Raw genomic sequence first — 24387 nt, 5'->3', positions numbered from 1 at the left:
GACATTTACCCTGCCTTACTGAATTTGCTTTACCTTTCATCACAGTATTAATGAGTTAGTCCTCAGTGCTAGCAACTCCTTACTTTCCTCCCTACAAGACTGGATCAATACAAGTACACACTTCTATAAATATAAGAGAGGACCACATTGGTATCACACTCTCTCACTGGTGATAAATTTCTTGCTTGTGGCTTTTAATAAAATGTTTTAAATCATGAGAGCACTAGGAACATAAGAAGCTGCCTTAAGTCAAAACAGAGCATTTGCTGGTCGACCCCGTTTAGTGCCCTCTATCCTGCCTGCAGGAGCTAACCAGAGATTCAGGCAGATCTTCGACACATCTATCAGGAAATTGAACCTGGGACCTTGTTTGAACACCAACTTATATGTTACCTTTTTGTCAGAGACAGAAAAGTTAAGATGCAGCTAGAGATGACAAAAACTAGATCCTTAGATTACACTTTCCAGAATACTGTATATCAGCCATAATTGCCACTAGAAGCTGTAGTTTAGAACCATAACTCCCCTCACCTCTGCATGCAGTCACCTCTTTTTATCCCTTTGGTCAAGGGTAAGGAAAGATTTAGGAAGGCTTTAATCTTTCCACCAGTAGTCTTATTGTGGCCTGTTGCATTTGCTCAAAGGTTCCTTTCCCACGCAAACTACAGGTACAGGGCCTCAGTCCAGATTGGGACCATGGAGGGATACACACACTCACACACATGCCTGAGTGGTATTCAAGACCATGTCCCTTATTATAGGTTTTTTAAATAAAAAAAAAGGAAAAGCAGATAGACATAGCTGATACATAGCATGTAGCATGATTCTGACATACTTTCATTCCCCTACATATTCTCTCATAGGAAACTTTTACTTATGTTCCTAAGAAAAAAGCAAACTATTTGCTTTTTTCCCCCTGAACAATGTCAACTTGTGAGGGTCAAATTTTGAATACTGTAGTGGAAATTCTGCAAAGCAAGAGTGATACTGATCCACAGAGATCTAACTGGGTTAGTGCATTTGCGGCCAGACAACTGCATCTGCTCAATACACTAAGAATTCTTGTACAGCTAATAAAGTCAATTCATATATTCTGATGATGCAGCAGAGATGCATCTTTTTGTACTGCCTTCTTGGAGCTCCAAGTCCCAGCACCAACATTCCTCACAAAACAATTAATACCCAGGGACATGAGAGGGCTTTGAATCTAGATTGGACTAGCAATCATATAAAATGCTTGCAAAAATCAAATATGTTTTGTTAAAACTCATCAAACAAAATACTGTTTAGTTAAGTGATATGGTCACAGCCATTGACAAGAGCTTTACTGAGAGAAAGGTTCCAACAACATCTGACACAAGCAGTTACAAACGGAAGGCTTTGGCTACATTAATAATGCTCAATACCATACAGAATCTCAATTTTCATTCCAAGGTAAAGAAAATGGTCAGAATAAAGGGGGGAGGAGAATAAATCCAGACTGAGCTAATCTGTAACCACAACCAGGAGACTGAGGACTCCAGTGACAGCTTTAGTGTACAGGCCATGCTCTAAGTTGTGTTTTGTCTCCCCCAGTGTCCCATAGGCAGTATACAGTGGTGCCTCGCTTGACGACATTAATTCGTTCCAGCGAAATCGCTGTAGAGCGAAAACGTCATCAAATAAAATTAAAAACCCACTGAAACGCATTGAAAACCGTTCAGTGCGTTCCAATGGGCTGAATACCTGCTCGTCTAGCGAAGATCCTCCATACGGCAGCCATTTTCGGTGCCTGTAAAGCGAGGAATCCATCCTAGACAAGAGCAGGGGGCCATTTTCTTCAGCCGGCAGCCATTTTGAAACCTGACGATCAGCTGTTTGCTGATCATTGCAAAGCAAAAAACCGGTTCCAGAAGCAGAGTGAAAAAAACCCATTTAAAACATCGTTTTGCTATTGCAAAAGCGATCACAAAAACATCAACGTAAAGCGGATTCATTGTAGAGCAGGGTAATCGTCCAGAGCACAACTGTATCTGCATCTATGCCTTTCAGAGGCCTAGAACTGCAGAGCTGGAAGGGACCCTTATGGACCATCAAGTCCAGCCCCTTCAAGGAGGCACAGTGAGGAATCAAACTCCCAACCTCTAGCCTAAACCACTGAGCTATCTAGCAATACAGCATGCTCATTCAGCAGAAACACTGTTACATTATAGAGAAAGGGAAAGCAACATGCTTAAGAGGAAGGATAATTCTTTGCTGCCATCTACTACCCACCGAGGGGCAGCCACCTATGACTCTTGGGCTGGTTTAAAGGAAGTGTTTTCAAAAGCTTCACATAGCCTAGTAAGACTGACTTCTAAGGACCTAAGCCTGTGTTTTCTCTGGACCCTTATAGCTATTACGTATTTTTCATGGCAGCATGACAGACAAGCAGTACCATAACAGGAAAATAAATGGTTCTGTTGCAACCTAGAGATATACTAGAACCAGACAGCTAGAAGAAAAAGTTTTATCAGCAAGTTTCCATTAAATCAGTGGTAGTCCACTTACTCATATTCGTTCACATGTAACTTTGCTGTAAAAATGACAAATAGGCTACTGACATTTTTATTGACAAAGTAATATCCTGTAACAAGTGCTTCCAGTGCACACATGGTAACAAAGCTGGCATCTTGGTCTACCACTCTGACATATCACCAGCAATCTACACTTAAATTTCTCCTGCCAAGGAATTGGGTGGGAGGCCCGTATCAGAGTACATGCAGGCACCCAACCTGAAAAGCTTGCTTACTATTAGGGCCTCTAATGGGGATCTGTTATATACAGAGAGGGGGGATGGGGAGAGGGAGAAAGAAATTTGAGCAGCACCAAAAGTAATACAGATATGCAGATAGAGATAAAGTACAAAGTATACAAATGAAATGCCATGGAAAAACAGGGCTTAATAATGGCTAACATCAAAATCAAATATCATTATTTCTGTCCTGCAATTGTAGCACAAGTGTTCCAATGAAAATGAATGTTTCCTGTAACTCACTCTTATGACTGAAGACATGGTCTTGTTCCATGCAGGCTCACATTAAAACATAGCAATTAGTCTTCAAGGTGCCACAATGCCTTTGTCTTCTTTATAATTGTTTTTGCTTTTGTTTTCTTTTGTGTTTCTTGTTGATAAGATTGCACAGAGCAAGAGAGCTACCACTTTGAAATCCTGTGAATGTGTATTTTTTGGTTATTTTTGCAAGTTTTCATGTTTGGCATATAGATTTTGTCCTGAGGTTTGAGAATGAGTCGATCTTCATTAATTTATATTTAGTCACAGAGGCAGTACAATTGTGACTGAAAGACGGACCAGCTGCAGCGGGTGTTGAATGGACAGAAGATTCTCGTGCTGGCATAACTGCCCTTGTGCTGGCTGATACGAGAGAAGATCTGCTAGAACCATTGCTGCACTGGCTAAGATCAGCCAAGAAAAGAGCCAAAAAGAGGATAGAGAGAGTTCGCAATGCAGGTGTGATTCCAGATCCAAAGTTCCTCCAGCCAAGGATGCATCTACTAGGCAAGCATAAAGTAAGGCCAAAGTGAGGGCAGTCCGAAATAACTTCCATCATCCTGGGAAGGGTCTGGATTCAATATAGGCTCAAGCAGCTCCATGTCTGCACAACCAGCCCCCATTCATCCTGACTCGTTAGGATTGTGCCTGTAGGGTGGCTATGCTAACTGGCCAAGTATGCTGGAACCAATCCCTTCTTAATTTGTTGCAGCCGGGGTGTTGGAAATGACTTAGAACTACCACGACCTTCTCTAACTTTGAATCAGAATTTCAGCTGCAAACATGGGCTGAGAAAATTATAAAGCAACTCTTCTTCTCTGCTTCCCCCTTTTGGGGCTCTGCTAAGCCAGCAGACTCAGCTTTGCCAGCATATCTAAGATCAACCATCTCAACAGCAGTTGCACTGACAGAAGAGGCTTCTGTCAATTCCAAATCTACTATAGCCCATGAATCTCTGAGTATAGACTGCGCTACCTGCCTGTAGTTTTAAGTAGTTACCAGGAAGTAAATCTCGTAGGCCTTGATGAGATATGTAGGCAAATTCACTTTGAGGCAGCTGTAGTCTCAGCTAATTTTACTCCCTCTCCTTTTTTAGTACCAAACACCGGAAGACCGAGACAGGATGAATAACATATGCACAATATTACAGCTATGAAAAGAAAATCTCCAGATGGAAGTCAGATTTGGTTATATTACTTAGACTCCAAAAGTTATTTCTCTCACAATAAAAACACACCATGACAATAAAATGGCATTATGACTGAATATAGCAAGTAAACTGCATGCTTCACCTGGCAAGAGACTGAAAGAGAGAATAGCTTCTTTTTAAAAATTAGCAAGCTTTCCCAAGTAGACAGTTCTCTACTTACTAGTCTTTCCGTGAGGACTAGTGATAATTTTATCTCATCTGAACCTCTCTTTAATAACTGTTGACAGCCCCAGATGCCAGGCCTTTGGTGAGAGCATCTGTTTGTCTATTGAGGATTAAGTTAAACTACTTACTACTTAGCCTTCAGTATAGTAAATCCACATCTCCTAGAGGATACCATAAGTATGCTAATCATATAAAACAAGGCAAGCATTCAAATTGTAGTGAGATCATTTCAGTATGAAATATTTAACAAGTAAATGCTATTTTGTATAGTATGCACACCAAGGTATGGGAGGATATTCACCATTTCACCCATCTCTCACACTCTATTTCAAATCCACAGATTTATGAACTTAAGGGGGGGGAAGAGTAAAGCAAACAGGCTTGTGATTTCCTGATCAGAAGTCTCTGTGGGGGAGTTTTGCTAGATCAGCGCACTGTGCTGGGCAACATGGGCTAATCTCAGTTCTCATGTATTTTAAGATGGAGATGAACACACTACTTGGGTGAATCAGGGACAACTTCACGGGTCACATTTTTAGCCTATATATACTAAAATATAACCTAAAAACATCTGAGGGAGGGACATCCTGCAAAGTGTTTCTGATCAGATAAAATACTGGCAAACAGACCAGGAAGACAGCAGTTGGTTGAACCTCCCAGCTATGCACACAAAATTTTCAAAACTCTTCATTATTTGTCATATGAAGCTGACCTTTTAATCAAATACCAGGTTTGTTGTATGACCTACAGTATATAATGGCACTGTAGAATTTTCTTGATGTAATTAGCATGCGTTAAATAACCATTTCAGATTTAAATCCCTATGCCTCAGAGATATAACTGGATCCAAAATAGATTCCCCTGTTAATTCACAGTTAATTAAAATGAATTAAACCCATTAATATCATATATAACAATTCCCATATGATCTTTAACCAATAGACTATTCATGTAATTAAGGTAAATATGTCCAAGGAGGATTTAAAAAACGAGGCTTTAAGGTTTTGTTGTGAGTAATGTAACACTTAAAGGGATATGGTGGCACTGATCACTCATTCTAGCTTGGCAAATGCTAACATGATGAAAGATGGTATGGCATAATGGTTAAAATAGTGTCTCTCCAGTGCCCTTCAAAAGTTTTTAATAACCCCTCTATCATCCCTAATTACTACTCATATAGGATAATGTTGATGGTGTTAAATATTTTGACTACTAAGTGATAGATAATATTTCTGTTACCTAATTGCGATCTTTATTTTCCTTATTTTTTATTGTTGCTTTCATTAAAAGTGAGTATTTTGTTCTTTCACACAAAATTACTTTTTGCCATTTTTAGAGGGTACTGTTTGAGATACAAATTTCATTTGGTCTAAAACAGGAAATTAAGCTGTCCTACAGCAGCAATGCTATAAAAAGGATTCCTGTGACTGTATTTTGTGTTGTTTTGTTTATGACTTACAGTACTTTCACATTCAGCATTTGTTCAATTTCCTTTGCACCCATGGCACTACCGTGTTTCTCCGATAATAAGACCTATCCCGAAAGTAAGCCCTCCCCTTAATTTGTAGGATTCCTCTAAAGTAAGCCCTCCCCCAAAAATAAGCCCTGTTGCCCTACTTGCGCCCTGGGTAAGCTTACCGAGGGCGCGAAAAAACATCCCTTCAGCAGAGCAGAATGCAGTAGGGAGAAAGCAGAGCTTCGCCCTTCATGGCAGTGCTTTCGTCTCAGGGCGCGCCGAACGGGATCCCGGGAGCCAACAGCCGCGCAAGCTCCTCCTCCGCCTGGAACTCCCCTGCCCGCCGCGCGAGGGAGAGAGAGGCACGAGCCCTGCGGGCGCCGCGCGGGCGCTCCTGCCCCCGGACCAGAGAGGAGGAGAACAAAAGCTTCAAGGCGGAGGGGAGGAGGCGACCAAGGCAGCAAAGCGAGGAGCATCGCCTGCAAGCCGAGCGGGCACGCTCGCTCGCTGTGTTTTCCCCCTTCCCAGCAAAGCCCGCCTTTTTGGCTCCCCTTCCTCCTCGTTTCGCTTCCACAGTGGTGAGGGCTTCGCAGAGAGCCAGAAAGCGAGAGGAGCCAAGCAGGAAAGCAGGAAGGAGAAGCCCAGTTCTTCTCAGCCGCTGCCTTTCCCCAGCCTCCGTCTCCTCCCTGGCCGAGCCCAAGTAGCCGCCGCCGCCAACGCTGCTGCTGCTGGTGCGGCTGTCGCCAGCTTTCGGGGAAAAATGCTCTGGTTTCTCTTCAGATCGCATTTTTGGGGGAGGGCTTATTTTAATGACAGGTCATTAAAATAAGCCCTCCCCCGAAAATAAGCCATCTGCCCTTTTCTTTCCCCCAAAAGATAATAAGACAGTGTCTTATTATCGGAGAAACACGGTAGTACCGCATCCCAGTGTCCACACAATGCAAGACTGAAATTGGTGTCAAAAGAGCCAAAGTAGTACAAAAAACTTGCTTTCTGAGTTCTTTTGCATCACCCTAGGTCAGTGGTTCTTAACGTGGGCGATAATGCCCCCCAGGGGGCGATTTCATTTTTCAGGGGGGCGGTAGAACGAAAAGGGGCGGCAGGGGGGCACTGGAGCAGAAGGGGGGCGGTAGGGGGGCACTGGAGCAAGCCAAACCTGTGAAGATGGCTGCAACCTTTTTACAATGTGCATGAATATATATTTTCCTCCAATCTTAATTTAGTTTCAGAGTTTTCGTCTTGAAATTTTTAGTTCCTGCATTGCGGTTTGTTTTTATGCTTTTTAATATTTCTTTTTCTGTCTTAAAATTCGCTTGCAACTAAATCATTAAATGTTACTTTTGGGGGGCATTTCATTTTCTTGGAATTGAATTTTGTTTTCAGGTGTCATTGGATTTAAGTGTCTTAAATAAATAAATAAATAAATAAATAAATAAGTAAGTAAGTAAATAAATAAATAAATAAATAAATAAATAAATGATATCATCACCGCGGGGAGGGGGGGCGATGATAACTTCCTCAATGGCTCAAGGGGGCGTTTCCTTCAAAAAGGTTAATAACCACTGCCCTAGGTAATGGTGAATTTTTGTTCTGCTGTGCTCCAGTGCAAACTGTGGACTTCACTGCCACTCTGTTCTGTACTGATCTGAACGTTCTGTGAGTGTGTCATTTGAAAATGTTTCCTTATGGGCATTTTTCAGCCGGTGATTTCCACATCGTCATGTCCCCTGAACATGGATGAGTAAAGCAAGGGGGAAGAGACAGTGAAGTAGACAGAGGTAGGAGAAGATGGGCAGAAGGTAAGTGAATCTGTTCTCAGAGTAAGGCATTTGAGAACAATTCCCCAGGTGTATGGAGAGGCAGTATAGGCAATACAGAACATCCCCAGTATATCTAATGTGTCCCAGTTTCTTCCCCATTATATGGACGCAATCACCAGGATTCAAATCTGCAACAAAAATATTTCAGAGTTGTAGCCATGTTAGTCTTGTAAGCATTTCAACAAGAAACACAAAACAAAACAAAAGCAATGAAACATGTTATGGCACCTTAAAGACTAAGTGCAACATTTTAATGTAAGTTTCATGGAACATGGTCCACTTTTTCAGACATGTGGGTTAGAATACAGATTTCATGCAAGGCTCTAAGTGACAGTGGTATTTGGTTGCACTTCACACCTTGTAATAATTCATGAGCCTTGTTTGATATTCGATTCTTTGAAGTCTGGTACTTTAAATAGTCCAACAAGATACACAAAACAAACCCAAAGCAAAAAATGAGGTATTGTAACACTTTAAAGGTTTTGAATATTTGGCTTGGATCATTTTAAAAAATGCTTGTGTAATGTAGCTTGCATAAATCTCAGCAGTGAATTACTGCCAGTTAAGAAGTTAGCCATAGACCTTTGCTGTTGCCCACCAAGTTGTATGGACTGGCACACAACAGGAATGCCCATGCTGACTTCCTAACTTGCTGTAATTTGCTGTTGAGATTTGCATGGACTGAAATACACCAGCAGATACAACTAAGAGGATTGTAGCCAACGTATTATAATATATAAATATAAAACATATTTTTTAAAATTTCTAAAAGCTTCATTTAAGATGTTTTGGGACTTCTTCAGAGTAATAGCGACAAGTACTATGAAGGGATAAAGGCAGAATGACATGTTTTACATTCAAGAACAGGTATGTTGCAAATGCTTGCACTACATCTACAAAGAACTAAGCTGAATAGCAACATACTGTCAGACAACAGGTTTCCTGTCTAATTATTTCCTGACATGTGTAAGTGAATGCCTTTCTATGTATAAACAATGCCTGGCATTTCCTCCCTATACTTCATAAATAGAATCATTACAGGAAAACTGACATTTCACATCACAGACAGAAAAGTTCCCAAAAGATGCAGCACAGTCCCCAATTTGTTTCTGTGTATATATTATATTGTGCTTATTTTAAAACTTCCAAGGGTTGACAGCATATGAAATGAAACTGAATTTATTATGGTCAAGGACCAGCACCAAGCAAATAGTGCAATACAAAACAAAACAAAAGGTCCAATGTACATTATGCCAAACTGTGCATTCACATAATATGTAAAATTTATCTCATATGGAGGAACTTGCCAGAAAGTACAATGAGATATAAAATTCTTCATATCTATTTGGGAATTTCTGAAGAACAGATAAAAAGAAATCCTTTACAAAAGCCACAGTAGATAGAATAGTGTAAAAGAACATGCTCCGCAGTTTCCACTTTCCAACTGTTACAGGGACATAAATGATTCTGATAAGGTACTCCATGGTATCTCCTCTTCAAAAGCACAGAAGCAAGACATTAAATTAGGATTTCCTGAATTTGGGAAAAATTAAATTAGCCAAATAGATAGAGGCCACAAAAATCTTATTGCCTAAGCCTCTATATTTACTCAGCAAACTTAAATGTTCTTGTAATTCTATGTCCTAGATTCTCTGCTTAACAACTGATTTGGCTTTAGAGTAACCAAGCGCTACTAAGGTGCTGGGAGAAAATCCCAGAGACAATAATTCCTTAGACAGGTGCCTTTTCCATTTAAATTGAAAAGTATCTAACAATGTTAATGGTGTGGGTCCTACTGGTAGAAAGATCAAAGTTTAGCCAGCAGTTTATCATGTATACCCTGGCACGAGCTTTAACAAGAATTAGATCCTGGGCGTGGTGGCACTGCGGGTTAAACCACTGAAGCCACTGCGGGTTAAACCACTGAAGACCTGCAGTTGTAAGATCGAATCCACATGACGGAGTGAGCCCCCATCACTCGTCCCAGCTCCCGCCAACCTAACAGTTCAAAAGCATGCAAAAAATGCAAAAAGCAAGTAGATAAATAGGTACCACTTCGATGGGAAGATAAATGGTGTTCCGTGTCTAGTCACGCTGGCCACGTGACCATGGAGGATTGTCTGTGGACAAACGTTAGCTCTATGGGTTGGAAACAGAGATGAGCACCACCGCCTAGAGTCGGACACGACTGGACAAAATTGTCCAGTAAAGGGGTACCTTTACCTTTACCTATGGAAACTGAAAATACAGCTCTCAGAAATTTAGTCTGAATAATTTCTAAAGGTCTAAAGTTAACATGACCACACAATTGGGATCCACATATCACTTGTGCGATTATTTTAGCTATAAATACTTGGATAACTGAAGATATATTGGCCACCTTTTATACAGAAAAATCTCATCAGTGCTGCAACAGTCCTCTGAGAGTTTGCTATGACTTTTTTATTTGAGAAAGCCAGGATCTAGATTGAATGGAAGACTAAGTATTTATAGCTTGATACCTGTTCAATGGAGTTCCCCATTGTCTATTTATGCTTAACTCTTCTAGTGAAAACCAATATCTTAGCCTTAGAATTATACAAAACAGGATCCATGAAACAGGATGAAACTCCACAAGCCAAGTCATAAAATTATCATTGCAAGAGGCTGTTGTTCAGAGTAAAGATAAATTAGGCATCCTTCAGTCTCGAGAGACTACGGTAACGTGCTCTGTATGGAGGACGTGGAACAGCGTCTAGTGTGGCTGAGAAGGCCAATTCAAGAGTGACAATCCCTTCCACACTGAAGACAAATACAATTTGTCCCCTGTCCAGTTCCCTGATTTTGCTGGTTTCGGGTCTGCCTCTTTGCCTCGGCCTGCTGGAGAAGGGTCTCTTCAAATTGGGAGAGGCCATGCTGCACCACCTGCCTCCAGGCTGAACGCTCAGATGTCAAGGTTTCCCATCTGTTGAGGTCCATTCCTAAGGCCTTCAGGTCCCGCTTGCAGATGTTCTTGTATCGCAGCTGTGATCTCCCTCTGGGGCGATTTCCCTGCACTAATTCTCCATACAGGAGATCTTTTGGAATCCGACCATCAGCCATTCTCACAACATGCCCAAGCCAACATAGAAGTCACTGTTTCAGAGTAAAGTACCAGACAATAAAATCAAGGACTAAAATCATCACTGGCAGTTAGGTGTCAATGCAGCCAAACTTTCATGCCCTTCCCTTCTTGATGGCAAGAAATCCATACTGTCTAAAAACAGAAGTTTACCAGCCCTCCAGGGCTGGAGCACATGGGTGTGTGTGTGTGAGATGCAATGAATTGAATCTCCTGTTCTACCAGCAGACGTCCACAGTTGGTTCTTTGCCCAAGAGAGATTTCCAGCTCTAAAAGGCATGAAACATTTCTAAGTGTGATTTTTAAAAGGATGATAAGAAGTCCAAACACAAAGAAAGGCATTTGAAATATTGGCAATATGATACAGATGGAATTGTGTAACTAGGATGTGTACATAACAATAGTGTTAAGAAAGAAAGAAAGAAAGAAAGAAAGAAAGAAAGAAAGAAAGAAAGAAAGAAAGAAAGAAAGAAAGAAAGAAAGAAAGAAAGAAAGAAAGAAAGAAAGGATTAAAAAAATACTAACCAGAAATTTTCATCATGCTGTAATTTTACTGTATCGTTCTTTACACCTCATCCAAGTGGCACAAATTTGATTTTGAAGCATTTTTCCCCTGTAAGAATATGTAATATTTATGCTCATTGAATGTAACAAGTAGTGCTGAGCTTATGGTTATCAGTGAGCGCTCACTACTCCAGGAACTCTTAAATTAGGTAAAAATAAAAATAAATGTACTGCCTCAGGAATCAGAGGTACTGCAGGAGGCAAGAACCACAAACTTGACTGCAGACACTTCTAGTGCTAGCTTCTATCCAGGAGGATGTGCTGATAGTTATTGTGGAGGAAAACACATGTATTGTAAGCTGCCCAGAGACCTCTGGGTAGTGTGGGCGGCATATAAATTGAATAAATGAATGAATGAATGAATGAATGAATGAATGTGTAATTTCTCTTCAGTTAAGGAGAACTACACTGATAATAAAGAACGAAAAAGGTGTCTGAATCTGCATATCAACAAATAGTTATTTACAAATGCTAAACAGGAAAAGAGGCTTGATCCCACTGGTTTATTTCTGTCTCTCTTTCTCACACACACCAGCTCGATGTGATGTGCACTGGTGGTTTTAGCTCCCCACATTCATTATATCAGTGATCCTCAAACTTTTTGGGACTGCGAACCAGCTGGGGGGGCGGCTCCATGTGCTGTGGGGGGCGGGGGTACCCCCCACATGCACACATGTGCATGAACGACATGGCCCTGCACAAGTGCAACATGTCTCCTGTGTGAGTGCTACATGCCCCTGCAAGTGTGACACACCCCCTTTGTGAGCACGACCCCCCCGCAGGAGTGTGACATGGCCACCATGCAGGCAGGCGGAGATTCGTCTCCGCGGCCCAGTTCCCACAAGGCCACAGACCGGAACTGGACCGGAGTTTGAGGACCCCTGAATTATATGATTATGGAAAATAAAAACTTCCAACACTGATACTGAATAGCAAAAAGACCAGCTGCAGGCTAGACATTCACAGCAAATCAGGCACTGCTCCACTTCAGTCTCTAAAACACCTGAAGAGCCAAATTCAATACAACAGAGGGAAAACTGCTACTTACAGTGCACATCCTATATATTCTGTATCCAAAACACACACTGCTATCTTGGCAGCAGGAAACTAACTTAGGACTTTGTTATCATTCCTGACCATGCCTGAAAATGGCCACCTTGACTATTTTTGGACATGCCCAATGATGACTACTGAAGCCTGTGGAAGGACAGAATGTCAGGCATTTACCCAGAGTTTGTCTGAGCATTTTTGAAAATGGCCACCCCTACACATATCCATCATGCGAAAGGCTGGACTGGATGAATCCCAAGCCGGAATTAAGGATGCTGAAAGAAATATCAACAACCTTCGATATGCAGATGATACCACTCTGATGGCATAGAATGAAGAGGAATTAAAGAATCAGTGAGGGTAAAAAAGGAGAGTGCAAAAAATGGTCTGAAGCTCAACATAAAAAAAATTAAGATCATGGCTACTGGTCCCATCACCTCCTGTCAAATAGAAGGGCAAGATATGCAGTGACAGATTTTACCTTCTTGGGCTCCATGATCATTGCAGATGGTGACAGCAGAGACATCACCTTGCCGACAAAGGTCCGCATAGTCAAAGCTGTGGTTTTTCCCGTAGTGTTGTATGGAAGTGAGAGCTAGACCATAAAGAAGGCTGACTACCGAAGAATTGATGCTTTTGAACTGTGGTGCTGGAGGAGACTCTTGAGAGTCCCCTGGACTGCAAGGAGATAAAACGTATCCATTCTAAAGGAAATCAAGCCTGAGTGCTCACTGGAAGGACAGATCCTGAAGCTGAGGCGTTAAAAGACCTTGATGTTGGGGAAGTGTGTTGGCAAGAGGAGAAGGGGACGACAGAGGACGAGATGTTTGGACAGTGTCATCGAAGCTAACAACATGAATCTGACCCAACTCCAGGAGGCAGTGGAAGACAGGAGGGCCTGGCATGCTCTGGTCCATGGGGTCACGAAGAGTTGGACATGACTTAACGACTAAACAACAACAACACATACCCATGAGCAAATAATGAAGCTAGTAAAAGGGCACAATGAAAGGACCTCCAAAACATCTGGAACTCTCTCTCCACAAACAGAACATCTTATTTTAAACTTGTTAGAGATCATGGTGTGTTCTGACCAATTATCTTCAATGGGCTAAATTAAGTACAGTGTCAAAAACATGGAGTTAACTTGTAATAACTTTAGAAAAAGGTTTATTAACTACAGACAATACTATTTCAGTAGCAAAGGTCAAAATATAGCATTTGAGTGAAAAACAAAGAAGGTTGTTTGTCTTACATATTTCATGCAAGCTTCTTTAGCTTTAAAGAACATTTCTAAACCGGGTAAACCACCCCCTAAAGCTGGAAGGCATTGATGCAAGTGTGGATGGAGAGAGAGCAATCAGACAGAATGTGCTCAGCCAATCTCCATCTTGGAAAAGGCCCTTCTTCGAGGCACACAAGAGAGAGGAGGGGCAGGATGTGATCAATGCACAATAGCGCTCCAATAGCAGGGTAGAACTGAGTAATTGGCAGAATCACCCACTGCATACTCGGACACAATTTATCTGCATACTCCAACAAAACTTGAATGACATCCCTCCACCCTTCCTTTGTTCAAGGGCAAAACAAGCAACTAAGACATAAGACATAAGACATGAGAAATTTATTTGTCATTGCACTCACAAGTGGGTGCAACGAAATGAGGTGCTCTTCCCCAAGGTAAAACTGGACAACACCACTACAAAAAAAAAAAGTTAAAAATATACACAACACTCACCATACAAATATAAATACCCCGTTTCTCCCAGCAATTAAAATTCCACCAAAAACGTATGACCCCGCATTTAAACTCAATACTGCACTTGGGTAAAAGCTGTTCTTGAATCTGCTTGTCCTTGCTTTCAATACCCTAATTCTCCTTCCGATGGTAATAATTTAAAGAGCTGATGTCCGGGATGAGAGGAGTCTTTCAGTATGTTAGATATCTTCCTCTTACATCTGTTCTTATACAATTCTTCCAAAGAGGGGAGTGAACAGCCAATGATGTTTTGGGCCGTCTTAATCACCCTTTGAATTGCCTTTTTCTCTGCCATTGTGCAGCTCGTGAACCATACACAGAGACAGTAGGATAATATGCTCTCAATCGAACTCCGATAGAAGGTAGCTAACAAACTCTCAGTCAATTGCTGCTTTCTAAGAGTCCTTAGGAAATACAACTAGGCATGGTCCTGGAATACCCTAAGAACCAGTAAAGGCTTGGGTAAATTTTTCAAGTACATAAAGACATGTGCAACAAGAACTGACTAGCAGTCATTTGTTGTTCTGCTCTGCACATTCCTATGTGGGACATACAATCTTCAAAATGGCTGCATGGCAAAGAAACAAATGAGAAACAACACAGAATGTGTGAGAACCAAAATAAGAACAACACATTTTTAAGGCCAATTTGAATATGTCTTCTGGCGAGTGTTAAATACTGCAGAGATCAGTTGTGTGTATATATGTATGTATGCACGTACATATGTATATGTATGCTGTCTTTATCCCCACAGAGGACCCAAGGCAGCTCAAAACAGTTAAAAAACTATACATCAACCATATTCCATATTTAAATACTATAACATATATAAATTTTAATGGGGAACATTTGGTGTTGGGGAATATATTTTCTTCGACCTACTGTAGGAAAAATATTTTAAGCAAGAGGTCTTTGCCTCTTCACTTCAGATTTTTATGGCACAATGTGCATATATATAATGAAAACATTTGGAACGGGATGCACTTGCTATCAAGTTCTCATTCCTGCTGGGTGTTTATATGCTGGCATCCACGTTGATCAGGATATTAGGAATAACATTGTGCAAGTGGGGTTCTTTCTCCACTCTATCTCAGATTTCCATGGGCTAGTGACATGTATCCCATTTAGTGGGGGCCAGCATGGTCTAATGGTTAGACCATTAGAGTAGAACTGGAGAGAGATGGGATCATATCCCCATTTGGCATGAAACTCACTGGATGACCTTAGGTCAGCCCCAGTCTGTTACCCTGATTTACCTCACAGGGTTTTGTGACAACAAAGCAGGGAAGAGGGGAGCCATCTATGCTGCCCTTGAGGTTAGCTGGAAGAAAGATGGAATATAAATGTAAAAGATAAGAGGGTGAAAAAGTAACATTTTGAATAGGTTTAATTTACTAGGAAGTTCTGGTTCTTACCGGGCAGACTGCTTATATTTTCATCTAGGGTGGAAATAATATTTTTAATTGGATTCATTGATTTGTTCTCAAGGTGCAAAATACTTTTTTTAATGTAATCCTGAGCAACAGTATCAGATGATATCTGTTATCATAGTCCTGCAAAAAATTTACAGGGTGGATCGAAATCTAGGCCTACAGGAATTTTTCCTCATTCTTACTGGTCAGGGATTTACAACCCCAAGCTTATTTTCCGTATGGGTTTTAATGTTATACCTCTAGTCTTCCTGGTGAAATACGGTGGCTCTCACAAAGGTTTATTTCCTGCTTTGGTTTACACACTGGACTTCCAGAGAACTGTGCATGTACAGTGGGGTCTTGACTTGAGAACGTAATCCGTATTGGAAGGTGGTTCTCAAGTCAAAAAGTCTGTAGGTCAAGTCTCCATTGACCTACAGTGCATTGAAAACCGATTAATTCCGTAACAGGCCGTTTTTGTTCCATTTTGGTTTTTTTCTGGTCTGTAAGTCAATTCTCAGGCTGCAAGTCAAACCTAAATTTTGTGGCCAGAGAAGTCTGTAACTCAAAAAGTCTGTAAGTCAAGCCGTCTGTAAGTCAAGGGTCCACTGTAAAAGCAGCATCTGGCTGCACTGTGGGGAACATTAAACTGTGTAGTGTGGCTAGATGTATATTTTAAAACATCTTAACCCTAGCCCTGATCGGCAGACTGCCTTACACTTACAAAACTCTGTTGCTAAACCTGTTTTCTGATAACAGCAATGTGTTATTTAAATACTAATCACTTCTGTCCCTTAATAAATGTTATGGCCAAGCGTAGGAACAGCATTTGTCAATTAACCAACTAACATTATGCAGTGACTAAAAGATCAGAAAGTACCAGACTCAGATGAGAGACTATTTTTCACATTTATTGAGTATGTGAAAAAGTAATCACACCGGGCTATCTGGTCAATTAACAAAAGGCCTCATTACCTGCAGTGAACCCCCGATTTGCAGAAGAATCTTAATCATTAATTTGTTCAATTAATTTAGAACTGGTTGGGTTATGATCCTGTGAAAAGTAAGTGCTCAGCAAAGGCTGGAAAACTGATTTACCTTTTGCTGTTGCTGTTGTTTACTTTGCTTAGTCACATGTTCTTGTTTTACATTTGTTTTGTGTTTGATAATAAAAAAGGAAACTTGCAAAAAAGGAAAAACAGAAAGAAGGCCATTTTTAAACTAATGGATGAGACAGTAGCATGGGCTGAAGGAGACCACACACAGCCCTTGTGAAACAAGGGGAAGAACCCATTATTGGTTTAATTGTTAGTCACTGCTGAAATGTCCTTAGTTTCACTCTCTTCTGCAAATCCATTGGAACATATTCCTCATCATCTTCAGAGCTGCAAGATGAGCTACACCAGTCAACCTCTTCAGAGGAAGAGGCGTGCTTCATGAATGCAGAATGGCATGGAACCAAATGTGATAGTGCATAACCATTCTGAATTAAGGCAAGACATTCTTCTCCCACTCAGTGATACACTGCACATATATAATCCACTGTTACATGACCTAAGGGCATTGCAACAGAAGATGATGGATAACAAGATACAGGTACCTGGTTCTGCCCAAGTGGACCCCCTTAACTCTGTCTCTGCTGACAGCTCTGGCTCTACCTCAGCTGAACTAACGCACACAGCTTGCACTTTTCAAATCCACTGAGCATTTTTCCTATTTGTACATATCACTACTCAAGCAAAGTGATGAAGGAATAGCGCTGGGATAGCTTCTTCCCCCTACAAAGTTTCTGATTATTGAAAAACTGCATAGGCTTTTGGAGGACTAAAATGCCTTGTCCAGTGGCATATGGGTTATTTCCAATTTCCAACTGTTGCTAAAAACTATGGAGACCCAATATGGTGAGGTAGACAGACTGTCGGATTAGGTCAGCCATGGACACTCAGTGTGGGGTAACACAAGTAAACCATACTTGAAAACACTATCGCCACTGCAAGTTAGAAGTGACTTGACAGCACACATGAACACCATGGAAAGGTGAAATTTGCTCCTCACAATGGTAAAAGCAGTTGGTGATTTTCAATTTAAAAAGCAGTACTTTGGCGGAATAATAAAAAGCTCATATGCACTGCTGTCGTTCCAGTCTAATTTACAGTTCCCTCTTTTTTTCAAGTAATGTCCTACATATAAATACACTAGGGATCTCAGTCACGAGGAACCCACATGATGAGATCAATTAAGTTTTCATTCTTTTGTATCTACTAAAATGATAACCAAATTATAATATATTAATTTTATATTTCAACAACTATGTTATCTATGATTGAAAGTCAAATTCTGAGAAGTTTTTTGTCCATAATGATCAAACCATGGACTAATTGAAAGACAGAAAATCAATGGAGGGAAACCAGAATTTTTTTTGTCAAAGACTGATTTCCTCTTAATAATAAACAAAACAAAACAAAGGAATTTGGTTACAAGTAGACATAACAAATAAGGAACATGTTGTTCCGAAGAAAAAAGTAAGGTCACCTTTTACACATCTGCCCGTATTTATAAATTAGAAAAATCATTAATGTGTATTACCAGAAATCTAGGTATGTTATAATAGATAAAATTATGTTGTTTAGCACAATACAATTTGAAACATTCAAACCATTCGTAGCAGGGATAAATGTAGACTCCCTACCATACAATATTCCAGCCAGCGTGCATGCAAGCACCTGAGAATTGTGGCAGGGCCTCTTTTTGTGCAGGTTAGGAATGGACTGAACGTTTACAAATCACGTTACACTAAACAACAGGATTTCAGCCAATGGATTTCTTTTCATTCCTCCTTTTATTCCCATGCTGCTGATTTTCAACATCCATATGAGAAAGGATATCTGATTTCAGCATCCCAAACAGAAAAGTTTATGATTGAGACCTTTTAAATTCATAAAGATAAAATCAACTTACACTTGAATAAAGAGGATCTCGTTCACTGGAAGATGGAGTAAAAGAAAGGAAGCAGAGGTTTGAGCAGCATTCCTGCCCAGAGAGAAAATTGCTCCTGTTCCAATAACAGCTAAGTACTTTAATGCTAAATGCAGAAACTTGTAGGCATCCGAGTGACACTGCATAGCCAGATTTATGTCATTAATAAGCATGCAAGAGGCTGCCAGAAAAGGCAGAAATACACTACCAGTGAAATTAAGTAAATAACATACAGTACCCTCAAGCCGAACCCAAGGGAAACTCTGGACAAATTGCAGATGCACCAGAAAATGACATGACAATAAGGAAGTGCGATGAAGACTCCATTGAGATATGCAGAATACTGGGCATAGTTGAGGATAAGTGGGAGGAAGGGTAGTGCAATATTGTAAAGGAAAAGCTCTGCCACAATGGGTATGGACATTATAGATAACCCATTGTTAGAAGAGGGAATTCCATAACTGCTGAAAATGTTTTACTGTCACAACAATAGCAGTAATAATTCATTGGGATAAGAAGCTTCCTCTAACTTCCCAATAGATCAGATTGATCATATTTATTTACATTAAGTAACTTAATTATTCTGCTAATTCTAATTACATAATTTATATCTGTTTAATTTATTTATCACACATTTAGTGAATTTATATCTTACTTCATGTTTGTCTGAAGTCTCTCTATATACAGCCCTGTACAGACGGCTGTCTTACACACACAAAATCCTATGTGATGTGTTTTGAGTAAGCAAACAAGCAAGAAATGGGAAATTGTATAAATAGCCATAATTTTTCTCAACAGGAGAAAGAGGGATAGATGGTATTGGGATTCACTCTGTGCCCTGATCTGTCACATCTCTGCTGTCATGGAAACCAGATCCAGCAGCCGCCTACTTAGCTTGATTTCAGCTTCACAACAATACTATTTAAAGGAAAGGGGAGGTGGCTGACAGCAGGCAGGTCAGGATTTGGTGTAACTGTATGTTCCTAACTATTCTTTGTCTGCTTTTCTTGGACTGCTTTTTCTGATACACAGTATATTTTTAGTTGCCTTGACTGAAAGGATGCTTCCAACTAGGCAACCCTGTTGATCTGAACTTTGGCCTGCTCAACCCACTCTGTGACTTATTATATGTTCTGTGAGGATTTTCTCGGGCATCTCACAAGGCACACTTGACTTCAGCCCATGGCTCATCTGGAAGCAAATACCTTTATCAGTATGATTATTTTTTTTAAGAGCAGGTTGCTGTCACCACTGGGCATAGTGGGCGAAATGTTGAGGCTCACAGGCTCTGTTGGGCAGGCACACTGTGGCTAATAATGATGTCCCTAATCAGTTGATTTGCTCTGTAAAAGGCTCCAATCTTTTACACACTTGTGGGTTATATGCCATCAAGGTATATCCAACTTATAGCAATCCTAACAGCGTTTTCAAAGTATGTTGAGATATGTGAGGAGTGGTTTTACCATTTCAAGTGGGGGTTTGAACCCTGGTCTCCGGAGATACATAATTCTATCTACTACACCACTCTGGCGCTCACACTTACTTGCAAGGAAATTCCAACGAACTGACTGGAGCTTTCTTCTCAGTAGCTATGCACAACATATATGCAAAGACATGCAACTATCTCCCTCTTCCTTTCACTGCCTCTATCTATATGAATATATAAATAGATACAGATATGTAATCAATACCCCATCTGTATCTATGGTCTACCTGAGAGTCTCTTGTATGTTTTAATAATGTTTATTAACAGTCTGGATAGCTTTGTGAGTTAGGTATCTGGCCGCAGAGCCAGGGGTTGGGAGGTCCATCCGCCCTCCCCCGCTTCTCAGAATAGCCAGCCTCTTTGGCCTTGGGCAAGCTGCGCAGTCCCAGGATGTCCCCAGAAGAAAGGAATGGTAAACCACTTCTGAGTAGTCTCTACCTAGAAAAACCTGAAAGGGGTTGTGATACGTCAGAATTGACTTGACCGTGTGTGCGTTCACTTGTGCATGCACACAATTAATAATTAAGCATTTGAATGTTATACAGTGGTGCCTCGCTAGACAATTGTCTTGATGACTTTTTTTGGAGCAATGTTGCACTTCGCAAAATGATTGCTCCTATGGGCAATTTTCTCGCTGGATGATGTTTGGCTCCTTGCCTCGCAAGATTTTTTAAACCCTGTTTCGCAAGACAGTTCCCCCCCTCCCATTGACACACATTAATACCATAAAACCTACTTTTTTATCCCAAAAAAGTGTGTGTGTGTGGGGGGAATATATGCTGCTGGCTTTCCAGGGTCCACCTCTTAGAAAAATAGCAGCATACACTTTCTCTACCACTTTTTTAGGATAAAAAAAGTATGTCTTATGTAATTAATATGTTTCAATGGGGGAAAAAACCGTCTTGCAAAGCATTGCCAATGGGGCTATGGCTGCAAATTTAAATGGCAGAGAATGGTGAAAACAGCCAGGAACCAAAGGGTAAAGAGATTGTAGAAAAAAAAAACCCAGGGAAATCACAAATGTAATCCACCATTAACACAAATTATGCAGTTGAGTGCCCTACATTTGGGGAAATCACAGGGATCAGCAGCATACCCAAAGTGCAATGGATGAGCCTCCCCCTGGAAAAACCACTTTTATGACATGGTATTTCCTCTGCAAGGTATGAGTTGGAATGGCCCTTGCACCTCACACCCCCTTCTGTCCCCTGACCCCCCGCAAGGCATGGTGACCTCCTGGCTGCACCTCCCACTCAGTACAAGGCTGCACAGCCGCAGTCCTGCCAGAGGCCAAGAGAGCTCCTCAGTATTTTGGGGTGCCCTGAGGGATCCCCCATCAGGGGCTAGGTGTTCCTCCCACAATCCTCTAGTGCACAGTTATTAGCATATGCTAATACCTTATGCTAATACTTGTGCACTAGAGGATTGTGGGAGGAACACCTAGCCCCTGATGGGGGTCCCGCAGGGCACCCCAGGACACTGAGGAGCTCTCTTGGCCTCTGGCAGGACTGGGGCTGTGCAGCCCTGTACTGAGTGGGAGGTGTAGCCAGGGGGTCACCATGCCTTGGGGGGGGGTCAGGGGACAGAAGGGGGTGTTAATGGGAGATTGCACTTGTGATTTCCCTGGTTTTTCTAGATTCGTTTTCATCGCTCTTTCTTCTCATCAGGACCTATTACAAAGGCAGCAAATCCTGGCGATGTCTTATATTGTATTTTCCCTCTTTTTCTCCCCTATGGGAAAGAATCAGGGCAAAAGGAGTCACCATTATCAGGAGCCAGGGGGCTGCTTTGACTCCTTTCATCCCCTTTCTTTGTTGCTGGAGAAAGAAAGAGGGGGAGGCCATCTGAGACCCACTGAGTTTCCGAATTTTTTCCCAGTATGGTATAGGGAACTGTGTTTTGCAAGATGATGTCTTCTATGGACAATTTTTGCAAGACAGTTATTTTTCCCCCAATTGGAATGCATTAAATAGCTTTCAATGCATTCCAATGGGGAACTGGGCTTTGCAAGATGATGTTTTCGCAAAACAGTAATTTCCATGGAACAAATTAAAATCATCTTGCGAGGCACCACTGTATTCAAAATGAATATTTCACTTTTCTTCCAAGAAAATTAGGAAAGTATACATGGCCCTGCACTCCATATATTATTGTTACCTTCATCTATGACTGAATTTGCATGAACAGAATTCCTTTCATCTATGCCAGTGGTTCCCCACCTTGGGCCCTCAGCAGTTCTTGGACTGAAACTCCCAGAAGCCTTCACCACTAACTGTGCTGGCAAGGGCTTCTGAGAGTTGCAGTCCCAGAACATGTGGGGACCCAAGATTGATCTGAAAGCTCATGAGTCTTGTTTCACCCTTTTTGTTGTACAAGCCTGTAGCCCCATAGCTCCTGCCCCACCAGTTCCCATGGACAACAGGCGCTACTTCATGAAGTGAGTGTCATTCTGCACTTTTGGCAGGCCTGAAAGAAAGGACAGTGGGAATTAATGGCTACTTGGTATTTTATCCTAGTCAAACAATGAAGGAATTTGTCAAACTTAATTTTGATCCCATTTTACATATCATGGAATATCTACAGTCATACAAGGGTTTACTACCATTTTAGAAATAGCTCTTCAAATGACACTATTAATCCAAACTATATTTTGCAATAACCTCATGCCACTGAGTTCCTTCCCTCTCTGTTGTGCTACTTTGCCTCAAATGCAATTCATCCCCAAGCTATTCTCCTCACTTTCTAGCTTTGTAGGTGAGTCCCTTCGAACTTCGTTATCTGCGCTCACATCTTGAGCAGAAGCAGATTTGAATAATGACATTAGGTCTAAGCAGCAGCTATTGATAGCTTCATACCCACTTGCAAATATCACTTAATGCTTTAAGTGGACGTGCAGATAATTGAGGAAAGACAGCCAAAGATCAGGTGATGTTATGAGTAAGAACCTATTCATTCACTCTTTTTTTTCAAGGAAACATGCTTTTTTTTAGCTGGAACTGGAGATGACTTTGGGAAAAGTTTTATTTATAAACAGTCAATGCTTTGTAGTAGTACTCAAAATCCAGATGAGCACTTTTTACTCTAACATGTAATTTTTGGAATGCTCACAATGACATTATTAGAGAGTAGAAAAATTGTCTAGATGGCTAAGCTGTCTCCCCTCATCCACAACCCATTTTCATCACCTGGTGTTTTGCTGAAGACAGATATTTATACAATCACCACTCTGCTGGCACAGGACTCAGCTTTTACAGAAATGTAATACACAGTTTAACAATTCTTTATCTGTGCACAGTGGATCATTAAGTTGTGATCACAACCAAACTTACCCTTCAGATTTCTATATTACAGCTAAGCTCAACTTCATTATCACATCACTGCATCAGATGGGTTTTTTTTGGGGGGGGGGGTTGGGTCATTGAGCCATTATCCACATACAAGCAAACTTGCTCTGAGTGACCGTGGGGGGGGGGGGGAGGGTATTTTCTGACCTGGAAATTCCAGTATATTGAGGGTTAGCAGTAGACTTACAGATACATTTGGAAGCCTTTCCTGAACCTACTGATAATTCCAGGATTCCAGCTGAATGGGTGCCACCTACCAAAAAAACAAGTGTGTCACTTTTATCTCAGCATAATGGTTTGCTGGAAAACACAATTATTTAAATTATTCTTATTATTATGTGCTACTACACTTTATTGGCAGAAACAAGGAAGTACCCCATAGCAAAAAGCAACAGGTTTGTTAGGTCACTTTTGGTCCCAGGTGTGCTTGTCTGTTTAAATAAAAGCCTGTACACAGGAACTAACTGAAATTCAGCCACATTGATTATTGCTCTTCAGGTGACACTGCCAAAATGGCTGCCTTATAGGTACTGTACAGTTCTCTCTTCTGTGCATCGAAACACTATCCTAGGGGACTGAAGTGTTCCAATCAGTAAGATGGGGATTGCTACAATGTTTCCACAACTACTGAATCTTCTTTAATTTCTTGCTTGTGATAAGATAATTAGTTGAGGATACTGGGAGGGCATAGAGTTTAAAATATATAAATATTTCAGTGGCTGAAATCTTGTTAGGCAATTTACTCCGTGTAAGGATGATGACATCATCAGCCACAGTGATGTTTCAAAAATATAAAATTTCCTATTTGTTTCCTCTGCAAAGGTCCTGAGGCTCCTTTGGGATCCCTTTGTCATGTGGAAGCCACTGGAGGCTACAGGATTGTGGGGGAAGTCATTAATTTCTGAAAATTTGCCATAGCTAATGACAATCAGCCTTCCACCATCTAACTTTTAGCAACAGGATTTCATTGATATTAGCTTTTAGTACAGGTTCTTCCTCCTTGTGCTATACACA

General features: G+C 41.0%; 1 protein-coding gene and 1 non-coding gene across 6 annotated transcripts in view; both read right to left on the bottom strand.

The window, feature by feature from the left end:
* The window catches only part of FARP1 (FERM, ARH/RhoGEF and pleckstrin domain protein 1), a 239662-nt gene that overhangs the window by 129502 nt on the left and 85773 nt on the right, over window positions 1-24387 (bottom strand). The window lies entirely within an intron of this gene.
* Window positions 21035-21200, bottom strand: LOC140706133 (U1 spliceosomal RNA). Its single transcript, XR_012085856.2, has one exon. It is a non-coding gene; the product is annotated as a U1 spliceosomal RNA (small nuclear RNA).

The sequence above is a fragment of the Pogona vitticeps genome, chromosome 3 (genome assembly GCF_051106095.1).
Source record: "Pogona vitticeps strain Pit_001003342236 chromosome 3, PviZW2.1, whole genome shotgun sequence".
Classification (NCBI taxonomy): domain Eukaryota; kingdom Metazoa; phylum Chordata; class Lepidosauria; order Squamata; family Agamidae; genus Pogona; species Pogona vitticeps.
Note: the sequence above shows the minus strand (reverse complement) of the source record. Positions and strands in the feature narration are given on the sequence as shown.